The sequence below is a fragment of the Meriones unguiculatus genome, chromosome 20 (assembly GCF_030254825.1).
Source record: "Meriones unguiculatus strain TT.TT164.6M chromosome 20, Bangor_MerUng_6.1, whole genome shotgun sequence".
NCBI lineage: Eukaryota > Metazoa > Chordata > Mammalia > Rodentia > Muridae > Meriones > Meriones unguiculatus.
Genome location: NC_083367.1, coordinates 10,485,643 through 10,504,902, shown reverse-complemented (window position 1 = coordinate 10,504,902; position 19,260 = coordinate 10,485,643).

Below are 19,260 nucleotides of genomic sequence, written 5' to 3'. Positions count from 1 at the left end.
CAGCTGACCTCTGCTTGTGTGCACAGCAGACATATACACCACACGAGCATGCACATTTGAGAACACACAGCAGACATATACACCGCACAAGCATGCACATTTGAGAACACACAGCAGACATATACAACGCATGAGCATGCACATTTGAGAACACGTGTCCAAACTCCGTATATATACACCCCATATATAATCACACACAGAGAAGAGAAACTGGGGAAAGAAATACATACAAACTTTGACCATCCAGATAAATATCACTTCAAAATTTTCTGGTTCAATATTTTATGTTTTCCAAGTGAGGTGGTGTATAAAGTAGTAACAGTGGGGCTCAGAAGAAGGTTTGGCAGGTAAAGGTATGTATCACAAAGGACTGGTCATCTGAGTTCAAGCCCAAGATCCCATGTAGTGGGGGAAGGTGAGAACAGAAGCCACCAAGTTGTCTTATAACTTCCGCACATGCACTGTGGTATACACACTTCTGTGTTTGAACACCCACACACACAACGACACGCACACACACACACACACACACACAGCATACCCCCCCCCACACAGGCTCGTGCACACACACACACACGCACACGCACAGAGCATATGTGCCTGTGTGTGTGTGTGAGAGAGAGAGAGAGAGACAGAGAGAGACAGAGAGAGACAGAGAGAGACAGAGAGAAAGAGCTTGTTTTTCTTTAAAGCATCATTGCTATTTGCAAAAGTCTTTGTTATTTTGCCTCAGGACCCTGACAAGCCACAGAATTGTTCCCGTGAATGACTGATTATCAAGTCTCTTATTTATAGTTAGTGAAAGCGAAATAAAAATGATAGACAATATGACTTGATACAAATAATGTTTTTTATCTAGAAAGCTAGAAAGTCATGGCTATAACTCAGGTTTTGTACTTGCCTCAGGAAAAAGGAAGACCGTGTGATCTTGCACATCTCTCTAGCAAGAGACAATGGTCATTCACAGAAGAAGTGGAGGAAGCCATGCAATTCTTTTTTTTTTTAATTTTATTTTTTTTTTTACAATTTACTCAGTTTGTATCCCAATTTTATCCCCTCCTTCCTCTTCTCCCAGTCTCACCCTCCCTCCTTCCACCTGTCTCTCCTTGTCTCCTGAAAAAGGGGAGTCCTTCGCCCCTAGTATCTGACCCTACCTATCAAGTCTCATCAGGACTGCTTGGATCCTCTTCCTCTTCCTGATAAGGGGCTGCCTCACCAGGGAGAAGTGATCAAAGAGCAGGCAGTGGAGTTCATGTCATAGACAGCCCCTGCTCCTCTTACTAGGGAACCCACTTGGAGACTGAACTGCTTATGGGCTACATCTCTGCAGGGGTCCTAGGTCCTCTCCATGCACAGTCCATGGTTGATGCATCAGTCCCTGCAGGTCCCCCTAGGCCCAAAATTTTTGGCTTTGTTGGGTTCCTTGTGGAATACCTGTCCCGTGAGAGTCTTTCAATCCCTCCTTTCATAAGACTCCCTGTGCTCTGCCCAAAGTTTTGCTTAAGCTGTGTGTAAGTAATGAGTGTGTGCTCTCTCCTTCCTGCTCTTTCCTTTCTTTTCTTCCTCATTTCTCCTCTACTCCTCCTTCTGTCTCTCTCACTCTCATTTTCTGCCTTGGCAATGTGGACTGACCCTCTTGTTTTACATGTTCAAAGTACCATTAAGTTGCTTTCTACACCCCTTCAAGAGATTCCCTAGTTAAACACTTTTCATTTACATATTTTCTAATAAGAAGGAACTAATGCAAAGACAACTTTTTAAATCTCCATTGGATTAAAACCATGTGGCTGTCTCTGAGATAATAATATACTAGCTGAAAAAAAATCCTAGCTGGAGGCTACATCACCCAATGTTATAAATCATGTGGTGATCATCATTTATAGTCTTTCTATTTAGATTGTATTGTAAAATATAAGTTAAATAATTAATGTTAATAGGAAGCTATTTGTTAAGAATTGTTAATATAGTTCAGATACATAAATAAGTTAACCTGATATATACTGTAATGAGAGGTTGTGATATTCTTCTCAACAAAGTTGATATGGAACTGACATTGATGACAAAAGAATGAAAGAAGAGCTAATCTTGTTGGGTATGGCCGTACATGGAGAGTCCAAGCATTTATAAAATGATTAGGGCATGCTATGTTTTTATATTAAAATATTTTTATATTCAAATTAGAATTCATTGTAATTTTATCCAATCTACTCAGAGGCAGTGTTTAAGAATACGGCCATGCATTAATGCTCTGGAATCTACTCAAAGGTCATACATCTTATCTTAGGTCAGAGATACTTAGCATTAATTTCACATTAGAATTACCCAAGGAGCTTTTAAAATGCTGTGACTCAGAACTCACCTGCACATATTACATTAGAAGCGTGGGATGAGGCCTATGATGGTGCTTTACACACTCCCAGCTGATTCTGATGGCCACCTATGTTAGGTACCTTGAATTTAAAATTTATTTTCAGTTTTTAAAATTAGATTTAATACCGTCTTAATATATGGATATTTTAACTTCTAAAAATAACTTTATTATTGCAGCTAGTTTGTGACCAATGCTTTTTAAAACATCTTATTAATATACTTTATTTTCAAATCAATATACAATGATACAAAACTTACATTTACTAAGGTTACTTCTTTCTAGACTCACTTGCCAGATTTTTAAAATATTATGTGTACAAGAGGCAACTAATGAATACGTGAGTGTAGGTTCCCACAAAGGCCAGAGATGTCTGATTCCTCTGGAGGTGGAGTTACAGGTGCTTGTAAGCCTTCTAATGTAGGTGCTGGAACCTCAGCACATGTGAGAGCAGGGCACACTTTTAACCTCTGAGTCATCTCTTCAGTCTCTGAATTATCTGATTTTTTTCTTACTTATAAATAGCAGCATACAAGCCTCAACACAGGATTCAAAAAGCCACCTGTTTTAAATTTCATGCCAGTTTTCTGAGCATTCATTTTTCCTCAGGCAAGAAATGTTAGCTTAACTTTGTCAGTTAACTAATTGGTCCTTAAACTATTTGAATCATGTTGTTTTCACTAAATCATAATTCATGAATGATATATGTGGACTTCACTGTCTTCCCTTTTTGGCTCTTTCTTTCAGAACCTCTTGGAACATCAGAGACCGTGGAATAACTATTATGGAACAACCATAATCCCTCTGCTACTTTTAGGGCTGTTGACTCATACACTTTGGGAAAAAATGCTATTAGACCTATTTAAACACACATTCCTGCCTTGTTTTCCACTCTAATCTGGAGCTTAATGTTATTACTGTGTCTTCCTATCTATCTCTTTTATTGCAGTTGGTTAAAAGATACCTAAATTTTACATTCAGGTGTGCACATTTGTTTTTAAATGGGTTATTTTATATAATTACCATGACAAATGTATGAGTTAGGCATTATAGATGTCATTTTTTTTATCAAATTAAAAATGTAATTTAGATTAAAAGCTTTAGTATGTTCTCTTGAGTATTATATAGGAGCATTTAGGCTTGGATATGGCATCATATACCTAAGCTAATTAATTTCCTAATGTATAATATACATGATATGGTGTGCAAGTGTGTTTACATGTGTGTAGGCACAAGTATGAGAGTGTGGCTATATGTGCATGCACTTGTGAAGGCCCAAGTTTTAGGTCAGAAAAATAAAAATATTTTACTTTCCAAATAGCTTTTCATTTCACTCTTGAGGTGGAGTCTCTCAACTGAATGCAGAGCTCACTGATAAGGCTACTCTATGTAGTCAGCTTGCTCTGGGAACCCAATTTCAGCTTCTTCAGTGCTAGAACTACATGCAGCCCACCCTGCCTTTCCAGCATCCCGGGAATCAAAGCTTTGGTACTTATGTTCCCACATCAAGCATCTTCACCACAGTGCCATTTCTCTAGCCCCCATCGAGTTGTTCTGTTATATGAAACAATGATTTCTATATTATATATTTTATAAGATATTTTATTATCTTCTGATTACTTGTCACCAGAAACTGGTGAGTATTCAATGTATATTCAACTACCTAATGACCCAATTTTCTCTTCTCGTGAAGTAAACTGCCCTCATTTTCTATATTTCTCAATAAGCATTGCACTTATTGTCTTTATGCTTATTGTCTTTATGTCTTAATGTCTTTATGCTACAGACATCTTGGTAACTACTGTGCTGAACCATCATAGATATGAAGCACAATGCAAGCAACAATCCAAATTAGGATTTGAATTTGGAATCTAAGCACCCATGAAATTCACTTTGCAGATTAACTGAATTAAAGCCCATTTGCTAGCCTCATTATTGTTAACTTCGAGAGACTATCAACTGACTAGGCAGATTTTCTCTTTCACTGAGGGAGATTTTCTCATCTTAGAGTAACTTGATTATGGAAGATGGAGCTTTCTGATCTCTGTTTAAAAGAACTTGCAGATGGATGATGAGATATTGAACTTAGAGCCATTCTAATAATCCAGATGCCTTGTGTGTCCCTCATTTTCCAGTTCTGAGTCAGAAAACTGCTGCATTCAGATATGTATTTCTGGTAGTTCACGAACACTGCCAAAATCACAAAACCACAACATCAGCATACCTCACACCAAAGTATGCTTCTTTCCACACTTAATCACCCTCCACCAAAAATAAGCAATTTTGTATTTCCGTATTTTGGTCAATTACATCAACATTCACAAATGAATATCCAAACCATGAATGTCTAACTCAGGATCATTCCTTATTCCCTCAATATTTTTAGTTTTATATCTTAAAATGTTTCACCTTAAGTCTTAACACAGCTGTCGTCTACTATTATCTTGAGAGATAACTCTCAAATGTCAACTTCTACATCTTGCCTCTTCATCAGCCCTCATTTGGTATCTTTCTCACTGTTGCTCAATCTGTAAGTCCTCATGACTGCACACTGTACAGCCAATGCAATTCTCTTAAGCTCTCTCCTCTTACACATTAATAAAACATTGGCTACCTTCTTAGTATTAAATTCACAAATTTTTTCATCTAACTCATCTGTTTTTGTATCTCCTTTCATACAAACTCCAATAATCTACATATGAAATGTTTCTCTTAGTTCTTTCCTTAGATGCTAGTGCTGTTTATTCTCAATGGTGCTGTCCGTGACCTTACAAACTCAAGTTATGTTCCAGGCCCTACACACCTTATTATTTTGGTGTATTTAAAACAATGACAAGTGAGAGAGGCTTTTGGTTCAATATTTTTGCCTTGCTGGAATGATGATACTAGATCTGTGCAGTCCACTCATTGTTTCGAGAGTAGAGATCATTGGCTGAAAAAGTGTATGTCAATATTTGTGGGATCAGATTTGCTTTCTGTTGAAAATTGTCTTCTTTTTTTCTTCTTCAGAAGACTTCTTCCTGATCTTCTGAGGAGTACTCCCAAACTTGCTTTTTCTTTAGCATCTTTTAAGAAAGTGTTTATAGACCCTCTCTTTTGTTATTTCATCCCTCCCATCCTGTCTTTATAACTCTTTTCAGTTTCTATTATACTAACGCCATATAAGAGCTGCCCTTTTTGACTGTGGGTATCCACTGTGGTAAAGTTCATATAAGTAATGTAAATGTGTTGGGAAAATGGTTTATATTGTATCACAATAAAAATGGTATGGGTAATTTTTACAGTGATTTTGTTTTCTAAGTATACTGCTTTGTATACTTTGTTAGTATAGTACTAACATGTATGAAAGGTTAATTTCATAGAAAATGTAATAAACATAAAAATAAATTGTGTTATTCTTTTGGAGAAGAGTTTAAAAAGAACACAGACTAACCCCTGACATAAAACCATCCACTTCCAGAAGAATATTCAAGCACATCAATGAATTCTTCTTGTTTCTGATTCCAGTAGAACAACTGTTTGGCTTGAGCATCACTTAGCATTTAACAAGATAATAGACAACAGCAAGTGAAACAACAGACACTCTGAAAGGAACTTTAGAGAGTTTACATTTATTAGAAAATAGAATACTAGAGTTTTAAAAAGTCCAGATCAGAAAGAATAGACTGAAATGCAAATAAAGCAAGAATGGTCTATCATTTGTTCTGTGCTGGCTATTGGTTCCTGATGAACCACAGAGTAAAGAAACAAGTTATTAGCATGAAAAGTCACTGAATTACCCCAGACAGTTGCAGAAATCTGATTTTTAAAAGATTGTGTCAGAACTGTTCATTAGCACAGGGCAGTGGAGTGGATTCTGCTGCTAGCATGACTCCCACTGGTGTAACTTCATTTTTAAGCATCTGTAGTTCTAGTTAGCATCAACATAGGCAGTCTGGCAACCTTTGTGAAAAAATATAATGTGTTGCATTGTTTTGTTCAGATCTAGAACTGTGAAGGAGTCATCCAATTTCTAAGTGGAGGGTGATTACTCTGGAGCACAAGAACTTATACCTCATAGAAAGTATTTCCAGGCCAGTTGATGCTAATCAAACTGTTAAGCATATAGGAAACAGGAAAGACTAAATGGAATTTAAGAAAAAACATGAGTGCTTAACCCACTCAGATCTATTCATTTCGTATCTGAGAATAATTGGATTTATCATGTTTAATATTAACATTTATTACCAAATACTTCTTCAGAACTCAGTTCCCTTATTAGAAAATATTTAATCGTATCATATTATTTAATTGAAATTAATTTTAAAACAATTTCTACATGTGTATTGAATTCATATCATTTCCACACTCTCATTCCTTCCAGCTCCTCTCATATCCTCCACTCATTCTCAAATTCATGACCTGAACTCTCCTTCTTTACTTATTACTGTTTTACACACACACACACACACACACACACACACACACACACAGTGTGTCATAAGTATATATGTTTTGTTGACCATTGGGAATAGACAACCTATGGGGCTTCGCTCCTGGAGAAGACTGATTTTTCTTCCAGTAGCTATTAATTGCCTGTAGCTCTTCATCTATTCATGCAATCCTGTAAGATTCCCCCATCCACACTGGTATGTTAATTGATATTGTAAGTTTTCAGGTCTTGTTTAGTAAACTATATTGCTGAGATTTCAAGGCAACAGCTTCTTTGTCACATGTGGAAGACATTGTTTTGTAGAAAACATCTTGGTTTTCTAGCTCTTACAATCTTTCTGCTCCGTATTCTGCCATGCTTCTTGAGCCGTTGGTGTGTTGATTTCATTATAGATGTATCAATTGAGGTTGGGCATTCTACAGTTAGTTGTTCTCTGTATTTTAACCAGTTGTGAATCTCTGAAATGTTCTCTATCTGCTACAGAAAGAAGTTTCTTAGGTGAGTGGTGAGAGCTATACTTACCTCTGTGTATAAAGATGAATCTTTAGAATGGTGTTAGAAAATAGACTGGTTTAGAGAAGTGACAACAGAAGGTTCTCCTCTAGGGCCATGACTTCCCATCACTTACTGTATTTGTATTCTGTAATACAATATGGTACCTCCATTCTTTATGAACAGAGATAAGTTTTCTCTGCCTATAACATTGCAAAGGCAATCAACCATAGAATCTTCTGTATGTGTAGTTATGATCTCCTATAATGACTATAGTATGAACCAAAACCAGGAGATCCTTTTTCTATTGCAGTTAGTCCTTAAGCTGTAATTACTCTAGATCATTGTACTCTTAGAAAGTTTTTGGATTTCTCTCAGTGTACTTTCTTGTTTAAAGTACTTCCTCATGACAGACCCAGAATTTCATTCACAAATTTATGAGTCTTCATTTCCTTCTTTTTCTTCCAGAGGGTTGCATTTGCAACAATGCAAATGTTATTGTTATGCAAAAACTGTCCATGACTCCAGACATATTCTGCCCTTTGCTTTTGTACAATAGTAACTGTAGGTACTTAATGTCATTAGTGTTAAGTTACAAAGTATATGTAGCTATTTTCTTAGCCTATAGTACATATACAGAAGAAAATTATGGGTGCATCTTCACGATGTGTGAAACCATTATTATCCTCTCATAATATCTTTTCTCCATGAACATGAATGGAATGAAAGGCCACTGTCAGAAAATGTTTCATTCAAAATACTCATGCTTCACTATGAATCTCTAAAACAAAAAAGACTTTGTTCATTTAGCCACTCAGGTATCATAAGGCTCTTTAGGTACAAAGCAGTGATTTAAGGGACACACACGATAGGGATTAAAAGCATTTAGTTTGTGTAAATATAGAAATCACATTTGAGAAAAAGGCATAGTAAGAAACCATGTTTCATCTCAGTGACAAAATATAGCTTAAAAAAGAAGCATCCTTTGGAGCTCAGGATTGCATGAGATTCAGTTCATAGTCATCTGGATCCATTTTTATTAGAGCTATGGCAATTCAAAAACATTATGGTTGAAGGACATGGAGGAGAAAGGCCATTCACTTCATGGTAGCCATGACTCAGAAAGCAGAAGAGAAAGGATCTGCTTCCTTTACCCAAGTCTTTACAGTTTCTACCACTGCCATAGTACCATCAGATTAGGTGTCTCTCAATGAATGAATCTATTGATTACATAGGTTATTTGATCCATCACATCCTTACAACTTTAAATAGGGACCATGCCTTAAATACATGAAGATTTGCAGTTATACATTTAAATTGTAATGCAAATGAAAAGTAGCAAATACATTCCAATGTATTATGTGGAAAAAGGGAGACAGTGGTGAGACCTACATTAAAGTCATATTTATAGTCAGGGAGTCTTCTGTGGGTTCAGAATATGACAGGCAACTAATACCAAAGAGACAAAGGAATATAATGGTACAGAAACACTGTAATCAAGAAAGGTACAAAGAACAGTTAGAAATAGAAGAATTAGCCTCTGAAAAATGAATGGTCCTGAGACTATTAAGTAGAGTGAACATCAGAGCTTAGGGAAGCAAGAGGCTGCTGTCTGTCAAGTGATAGGCACTCCATGTTCTTGTTGAAGATAGGAAGAGCACAGTAGAATGACAGGAAAGATGAGTTTTGTAAAAGAAGTTCATACTGGTCATGTGAAGATATGCTGTGCTATTACTTTTCACTGGAGTTGTATAAAGGAGAGTGGAGATTGGAGGGAAATGTGGAACGTTTTGGAAAAAGATGGTAAAATGATCAGAGTGCACAGTAACAAGGCAGGCTACAATGAAGAATGTGTTGGGATTGTTAGGCAATGCTAACTATCTTAAGAGTTTCTGACAAACATTTCATTTATAACTCATCAACTTTGCTTGGTTTTGTGATAACGTGTTCTATGAGTAAAGATGAAAGTAAATGTTTGCTCTAATATATGAAAAATCAAAGAGAAAATATTCAAAAGAAATGAATGTTTTGTGAGTTTGTGAATGTAAAGGATGAACTGCAAAATCTAAACTGGGCAGAGAAGGAGGAATCCAAGAAGCTGGTGTCAATGATAGACTGAGAATAGACTAGGGATCTTGAAAAGATGATGTTTGTATTGGCAAGTGAATCTGTGAGCCTAAAAGATTAGAGAGTAATGAAAATATATAGATAGGTAATACCTGCTAGAAAGATGATAGATACTTAGAACGACAGACAGATAGATGAAGCATATGATGGACAAATAGGTAGATATGGAGAAAATTCAGTTATCTATGTACAGTAGCATCCAGCAAGCTTTTAGTGATGACAAAGTTGATGGCTTGTTATAACAATGTGTAGCCGTAGTGTCATGGAAAGAGACTATCAGTGGTAATGATGATGAAAGAAACTGAATTAGATAATTCATGGCTGTTCTACATAAGCACTGTAGTCACTGAGAATTAAGTATCTACTCTTAGATACTCAGTATCTAAAGTATAAGAAACTTTCTGCTTCTTAGTTTGCTGCACTCTGTGAGTTTCAGGTGTCCATATCTTAGCCCTAGTCTTAGAGACACACCATGACTGCTTCAAGAGTGTAGGAACAAACTTTATACTGGGAAAGTAACCTCTAAACTACATTTTCCACATAAAAAGTAAATCTTGCTCTGCCTAATTTGCTGGGAGTCAGAGATATAGTGGTTTCTACCCCGCTGGGTTTCAGTTAGTCACACATAAAGATAGTTTATGCATATTTGTTATTCTGATCCCCTGTAGAGTGCAAGGTGTATCCTGTCATACCCAGAGGCATGGCACATTGTGTCAACAGATTCTTTTGTTGTAGAAGAAGGGCATGTACTGAGACAGGAAAGTGGTTAGCTCTACCTGGTCACCATTATCATTTCAGGGCAATGTTTCAAGAGGTGAGAAGAGGTCTGAACCTTATGCCTCTGGCACTGACATAGTCTCAATATCTATGAAATGAGCTTTGTCTATAGCCCTATGTGAGAATCCCAGGGGCCGTAATTAGCTCCATAATCAAAACATATACATTTGCTTAGTAGAATTACTTTATTGGATTTTAATATCTCCTATTTAGAAGACAGTTTCCTCAGAGAATTGTGGGGAAAACACAATGGCCTTTTTCTTTAAGATGTTGACATAGTTTTGGATTTTTGCCACAATGGGACCTTATCTTGCTGTTCCGGTGTGTTTTGTGGACAGGAAAGCTGTGCACAGGAAAGTGACATTCCAACGACATAGCTTTATATGGCATTGTTTCCCAATATTGTTTTAAGAGGTGGGAGCGTTTGCCAGGTGTCACTGGGCTGTCACTGATTGGCTTCAGTCTTCTACCAATATCTTGAAATATCAAGAAAACCACACTAGTTTTCACTCTCCTTCACTTTTCTCTCATACTGTTATGTGGTAAAAACTATCTACAGCTTTGTTTGACTACTGTGTCATCTAATAGATTCCATATATTGTGAAAACACATTCATCTTCTTGTGACTGAACATAGTGGGTTAAATTTTTGGCAGTAATGTATGTAAATCTGGGAGTTTGGTGGAATTGTAGTAAACAAAACAAAACCCTCTTTTTTCCCAATATTCCTTACTCTTTTTAGTATAATCCTCTAAATTGTTGGTCCATTTGCATAGTAAAATTTCCTTTATATCTCATTATTATTTATTCAAGAAGAGACATCCATTTCTCCCAATTAGAATCAGATTTTAGATTACCTCTGCTGGTCTGTAATATAAAATGTCTGTTATTAGTCCCAATAAGTTACTGGACCAAGTTAATCTTTCATCTTACTGTTCAGAGTAGGGTCGCCACTTCATTGTCTGCTAGACTCTGTGGCTTTCAGAAGATGCCATGCTCAAGCCCCAGTCTTTTAGAAACAGCATGGCTTTGAAGAAGCAGTGACAAAATTTAGTATTTTGTCTAGAAACTTGGGTTATTCTTGTTCCCTGTCTTCCTTCTGAGCTCATAGATGAGTTTTCAAATTCATTGAAATATATGATAACATTCAGTTAAGGATGTGAGAGATGCTATGCCTTTCCTTGGTTACAGGTAGCCTAGGAAAGGGAATATTATTTACCCATGTTTCAAATATACATATTTATCCTTAAAAATTGCAGATAGCTTGAAAACTTAGGATAAACACACCGTATGTACAAACTTCCAAGTTTTAAAATAAGTATAGTCTCATCCTGGATCATGTTCATATCCACCTGTGTAACTTCTTTTGATAAATCAAAAAACAGTTTGTGTTCCTACCTCCTCATGACAGTTCAAAACATGCGCTTTCTGTAGCCACAACACTGGGAACTTAGTAAATTGCATGTTTAATCGTCACATTGCAGGCCTTAGCTTTCTTTCCTATTTTTGAAGTGTGCTGTTTTAATTCATAGTCTTTGAGCATAGAATGGTGGTGATTAGAGGCTGGGTGCATAGGATGCAGGAGATAATAAGATGGTGAAAGCATAGTCATGTTGACAGATAGTGAGATGGAAAAATCCTGGTCAAGTTAGTTAGGCAAGTCGGCATTTATGGTGGCCACTACACAGTAGGATGTCTTAAGATGACCCTAATATACTACAGACTTCATAAAGCTAGAATAAATGATCTTGAATGGTTTCAACATAAATGAATAATAAATAGTATAGCGGATAAGTTTAACCTGACTTAAACATCACATTATTCATATATTTGTAAAAATATAACATGACATACTACAAATATGTCAATTTTATTATTTTATTTATAAATGAAAATAAATTTTAATTTTAAAATTTAAAAATCAAATGTAATTTGAGGGAAAGGAAAATCCTTATGTCTCATGCCAAGTTCATTTCCCCATACCTCATAAATCTACTGGGTTTTGACTCCAGCATCTCTATTTCATGTCTGATATGCCCCTCACAGGGATCACAGTGTTCCTACTGAAAACCAATCATTATCTAGGACATCATGTATATTTATGACTTTTCTGCTATCAACCACTTCATGCCTCTGATTTTTATTTTTCCACATTCTGCTTCTGCCCAGCAAGAAAGTGAAAATAACATACTATCAATAGGCATTTCCCTATTGTAGCCCCCAAACAGAACACAACACATAATAAGTACCTCTCCATTGTCAAAATAACAGCTAAGGAAACTTTACACACCCACTTCAGGCAAGGATGAAGAAAGTCTTTTTTGTTGTTTTTACACTCGGTGACTGGTTCTTTACCTGATTTGAATTAGCATAGTGTTATATGTAGTCTGAATCTCCTTAAGACTCCAGAAGTTCTAAAGGAGGATTGTCAAGATTCAGGAAATTCTCAAGAAAGTTCATAAGCTATCAGGAAATGGACACAGAGATCAGGGAGAGCAAAAGGATACTCTTCTGGATTCAGGATTTCTAGACTGTGCTCTGTCTGAGACCCTTTGGCCGCAGCTGAGGTCGTTTAGCTCCAGGTTCCAAGCACGTTAGGTCACGATATGAGAACATAGGAGCTATCCCTAACCAAAAGCAGTCCTCTCTACTTCCGAAATTCTCTGGTAGAGAGAGGTCTCTCCATGTGAAAGATAGGGTCTGGGAGATTGCAGATGAAATCCAGAGAAACACTTTCATTTGTAAGTCTGACCAGTGATAGGGTATCAACAGGCACTGTGAGAAAAGAGCTAAGATGAAGCATTTCTTAAAGCAAACTTTAATTTTGTTAGGTGTACTACTGTAAAAGTTCCCAAGTGAATGAAGGAGGAAGGAGGAAACCAGGTATGATCATTATTTCCTTTCCATGTCTGTGGGTGTATCTTAAGTAGACGGCAGACCTTGGACCTGGCCCTTCATGTACACAAGGTAAAAGAAAAGATGTTTGACATTTCACTTATAACAGAAAACTGAAGTTGTTTCCTGTCTGTATGTTAGTCAAGTTCAGTCTGCCACACAAATAAAGAACTAATGCTGTAAGGTAAAGGCATGAATCTTAGCAGGTGTATTAATATTGATGTTTCTACCTATAATCTGTCTTTCTGTTTATTATCCATCATCTTAGTAACATTTTCCTGGCTTTGTAACTTCTGTAGAAAATGACCATTTCATAATTTAAAATTTATCCTTGTTTTATTATTGGGGGTTGGTCTGATGTTTGTGTTTACTTGCTTGGATACACCTAACTTTGTTTTGTAACCCTGCCTGATTGGTTGATTAAACAGCCTATATACCTGGGCAGGGCAGAAAGGGGTAGGCATGGCTAAGGTTCCCAGGGTTTTGAGGACTGGAGAATCATAGGAAATAGACAGACAGGAAGAGAGGAAGAAGGAGGATACAAAAGATGGGTTAGATGAAGAAACAACCACATGAGCAAGGAGGAAGGACTCTGAGGATAGCCATGGATACACAGAGAAACGCTGTCTTGAAAAAACAAACAAACAAATAAATGGAAAGTATACAAATGACTTAATCATAAAAGACAATGAGGGCTAGAGAGATTGGTCAGTGTTGAGAATGCACACTGCTTTTGGAGAACCGAGTTCAGTTCCCAGCATCCACACTGGGTGGCTCACTACCAGCTGACTCCAGCTCCAGGGAATCTGCATCTATGTCTCTTCTCCCTTGTGTGCACCCCTCAAGATAATTTAAAAAGTATAAATCCTATGAAAAATGACAATGAAACAAGACAGCCTGCCCTCCACAGGGCTAAAATGCAGCACAGACACCCTGCTGACCACCCTCCTGCGTGTCCCAGGACAGCACTGCTAGGTACTAGCTTCTCTCACGTTCTGTTACCACTTAATGGGAAATGATTGTTATCACACTTTTATTTGTAGTTTCCCTGATTGTGTGCAGTTCTCAAAAAACAGACTTTATTTTGCCTGGTCAAAATTATACCTGATAATGTTTTTCTGGCAATTTTTTTTTAAACCCTGATTGGTTTTTGAAATTCATTCAGGTTGATGCTTTTTCTTTCTCAATGCTGCAGCTCACTTAGCTACGTTGCCATCCATAGGCTGGCTTTTTTGTTTCACTTAGGTTCTTTGCTTCTATTTCTTTTTTACTTTGGTAAAACTGTCTCTTTTTATTATTGACACTGTCACCAATGCCACATTTGTTAGGCATTTGAGTTGTTTCTCTGCTTCTGATGAGACCAAATGAAAAGTTATTTAGTGAGCGTCCCACAAGCAGGGGTGAAAGCTCACAGCATGTTTCTCCCAACCCTCGCCTGCCTTTGCTGCTTTGCTAATAGTCGTTCTAATAGCTGTGTTTGATTAGCCTTTTTCTGCTAGCTACTGATATCCAGTAACTCCTCATGCATTTGTCAGCCATTTACATGCTACTGTAGTTTGTGTCTTATCTTAAATGCTCTCCAGAGGTCCATATGCTAAATGGGTGGCGATAGGAGGAGATTGAAGAACTTCCAAGATGGTGATCTTCTGGTTTTTCCCTGGTTTCCTGTCCATGATGGGAGTGTTGTGTGTGTGTGTGTGTGTGTGTGTGTGTGTGTGTGTACTTTTCCCTTCTGCCACACTATCCTGCCGTGCCCTGCTGCCTCTCCAAAGGCTCAAAGCATCTGGGCCACTCATCATAGACTGACACCTCCAAAACTCAGGCCAAGATAAACCTCCCTTTGTAAGTTGTTACCTAAGATATTTTGTTACAAAGATGGAAAGCTAATTAGTTAACCTTTATCACATAACTGTTTGCATAATCTCCCCTTTTGAAATTGAGTTGTTCAGTTTTGAGTTATTGAATTTCAGGAGTTTCAGAGACATGGATATTAGACACCTGTGTAACACATGCCTTGCATGTGATTCTGAACACCGTGGGCTTCTCCATTCTCTTGACTGATTTATTTGCTACAGAGTGCTTTAGGGTGACGATGTTCACATTTTCTGCTTCTGCTTTTGTCCGCTGTGTATTTAGAGTCATATCAAGAAAACCATCATTAGGATTATTATCTGGAAAATTTCCTCTGGGTTTTCACTCTCAGAAACTTTGTGGTTTTAGCTCTTAACATGTAATTTTATTTATCTGAATTAAGATCCCAGTTTTATTTACTCAGTACATATCCAGATTCTTCAACAGCACTCACTGAAGAGACTCTTTCTGCCTTTTATTGGACTCTTGGCTATCCATGATGGTCTGTTGTTCAGGGTGAATTTGAGAATTTTTGTTTTAATACATTTGCTGTTTTATTTACTGATATTTTATGTTTATCATGTAAGTCTTTTCTTTCTTAGAATAAGTTTATTCACAATTATTTTACACTTTTATATTTGCTACCATGATTTTTCTTTTGCAGAGGGTTTGTATTTGTTGTGGTGGTGGTGGTTGCTGTTGTTTGTTTGCTTGTTTTTATCAAATTCAGTCCATTTTTTTTTCTAAGTTAATTTTGGGTTAACCCTTCCTTCCTTTCTCCCTCCCTCCTTTCTTTCCTCCCTTCAGTCCTTTTTTTAAATTTTTTTTTTTCAGTCACTTAGACTTTATTAGTTCCAATAGGGATTTTTTTCCCTTTTAACCTTGCAACATTAGTTTCTGTGCACAGCATCATGTCACCGGAATATGTGTATACTTCATGTTCTCCTTTATTCTTTGGGTAGCTTTAATTTCTTTTCCTTGAACACTTTATTTTTTTTCAAGCTAGACTTTCTAGTACTGTGCCAAAATCAATGGTAAAATGAACCTTAAGTTGCTCTTATGAGAAGGCTATAAAACCCACTCTCTTTTGCTTACTGGACTTGTTAAGAGCTAAAGCTCTTTGTTCCTACATGTGAATCTTATATTACAACTCATCTCGAAATTACTGGGTGCAGAGGGCATTCACCAGAACAGGGCAAGGAGGGCCCAGGTCCTTGGCTTTCTCTTATAATTTTATCAAACCCTATGAAAGACACAAAGGTGGTCTTCTTTGGTATTTCAGTGACTAATGTAATTATTTAAGCTGTGTGATTTTTTTATAGGTCCATTTATTTCATTGGCAGGATTCTCCAGTATGAATTTTGTTGACAGTTTACATAACAAAGGAATAGAATTTTTTTTCAAATGTTTTACATTGTCTGAGTTAATTGTGTTCTTTTCCTTTTTAATTTTAAAGTAGAATCTGTCACATTGATTGACTCACATGTGTTGAATTGTTCTAGAATATTAAGAATAAATTCAGCTTGGTCATGGTGACCGTTTCATATCCAATTTCATGAGGATTTAATTGAATGTCCTTTCATATATATTCATTAACAATGTTGACTTAAAGTTTGTTTCTCCTCACTTTGGTTGTGTTATCAGGATGATTCTGGTTTAGAGAATGAATTGGAAGGTGCTCTCTATCCTTTGGAAAAGTTATTCTTCTTTATAGTGAAGCTAATTAGTATTGGGCTTCTCATTTTTTGAAGAAATTTGATCAATCATTCATTCTTTCTATTTGTCATATTTTGTTTTGACAACGTTTTTTCTTGCTCCAACTGTTACAGGTTGTATTTTTCCTGGTGATTATCTGTTTTGTGAATTCCAGTCAGGAATTTAAAGTATAATATTCTCTTATGGTGTGTTTCTTCTGTAATACCCAAGGCAACATTCTTAGTTCTGATCTCACTTCATACCTGTTGTTATTCCTCAATGTAACTGTTTATTTCTTTTCTTAAAAATCCTCCTAGTGGATTTTTATTACAAATGTTATGTCTTTCTGCTTGGCCTTTGTTATTTCTTGTCTTCTGATAGTTCTGGGCTTTTTGTTCTGTTTTTTTAAGTTTCTCATGATGTAGCATTCGGATAAAACTGTTCTTTACAAAGATTAATTTTAATTTACTCTCTCTCCTTCCCCACTCTTTTCTCTGTTGGTATTATTATGTCTAGCATTAGGAAATTATTTGTTAAGAGTCAGGCTTCCATTGTCCAACTCATGGTATGAAAGTCTCAGTTCCAGCACCTAGACCCTACTCAAGGTTATGAGATGGAACCAAACTCAGGGAGGGAATGAGAGGACCTGGCTAACTTCATTTGGAGACTGGGTCCAAAGCCCAAGCAAAGTTCTGGCCACTCTTTCCCTTTCCTGCTTGATGAGATCCTGGAAAACAAAAAACAAACAAACAAACCAATAAACAAACCCAAGTAATGGGCAGCCAATCAACAACAGGCCCAACATCTGGCCTGCTGACTGTTGTTTCACTAATCAGAAACATACATGTATCCCTTACCATGAACCAAAAATCCTGGTAAGGATTATTTAACCTTGCCTAGAAATCCCCTAGCTGTCTTTAAAAGAAGCTTGTGGGCTCCTCTCAAGGTTGCCATTTTTATGAATGGTCTATCCCTGCATGCTGGTTGTTTCTGCAGAATAAATGCTCTTTGCCTTTACATACTATTTTACTCTAGGATCATCATTTAGTGATTCTCAGACCCTTACAGTGAGCAAAGAACTCAGGTCCACTGGAAGAGAAGGAACTAAGTTATCTCTCCAGATCCTATTTGTCTTTTTTATAGTAAGTATTCGTGGATACAAACTTTTCTTTCAGCACTGTTTTCTGCATATGGTATGCTGTATTTTTGGTATGTTGTATTTTAGTGTCTTTTATCTCAAGACACTTGAATTTTTCCTATTAATCTTCTCTGTAAGATTTCTAAGAAGAGTGTGCTATTCAGTTTCTATGTATGCATGTCTCTACTTTCTCACTGTTCCTACTGATTTTTTTTATTCTACTTTGGTCAGAAAAAAAAGAAAAAAAAGGTACTTGAAATATTTTCCATCTTCTCGGATTTCTTAAGCTTTGTCTTATGATATTGTTTGTGATTGTTGTGAATGCTTCACATGTGAAAGAAAAAAATATTATATTATTCTATTGCATATCCATTAACTTCATTTGGTCTATAATGTTGTTTCTAAGCAATTTATTATTTATTTTTCTCGCTTAATAAAGGTCATTAAATATGAATGTAAAATCCCAATTACTATTGTACTGCTATTCATTTCTATATTCATATATGTTAAATTTTGCTTTTCTGTATGTTTTATTTTTTGATGTTCCAGTGTGGATGCTTATATTTAGAACCGATTGGACAGATTATTTTGGCCTTCAGATCATTTCACTATGATCTATGTATTTAAGGACAAGTACGTCATTCTGTGCTGACCATTTATTTTGTCTAAGTATAGCCATTCTCCATTCATTGTTACTACTATTACTGTCAAATATCTTTTTCTTCCTTTATAACCACTTAATGTGAGACCTTTAAGAGGTAAATTGATATTTTTGTAGTAAACAACTACATAACTTGCTATAATTCTGTTTTAAAACCACTGTGTAAGCATCTTCAACAAATGGTGCTGGACCAACTGGATGTCTACATGCAGAAAAATGAAAATAGATCCATATTTATCACCCTGCACAAAACTAAAGTCAAAGTGGATCAAGGACCTCAACATAAAACCAGATACTCTAAATCAATTGGAAAAAAATGTGGGGAACAGCCTAGAACTCATTGGCACAGGAGACAACTTCCTGAACAGAACACCAACAGCACAGGCTCTAAGAGCAACAATCAATAAATGGGACCTCATGAAACTGAAAAGCTTCTATAAAGCAAAGGATACCATCATCAAAACAAAACGACTGCCTACAGATTGGGAAAGAATCTTCACTAACCCTTTATCTGACAGAGGACTAATATCCAGTATATACAAAGAACTAAAGAAGCTGAAAAGCAGCAATCCAAGTAATCCAATTAAAAAATGGGGAACAGAGCTAAACAGAGAATTCTCGACAGAGGAATATCGAATGGCAGAAAAACACTTAAAGAAATGCTCATCCTCATTAGCCATCAGGGAAATGCAAATCAAAACGACCCTGAGATATCACCTTACACCCATCAGAATGGCCAAGATGAAAAACTCAAGCGATAACACATGCTGGAGAGGTTGTGGAGAAAGGGGAACCCTCCTCCACTGCTGGTGGGAATGTAAACTG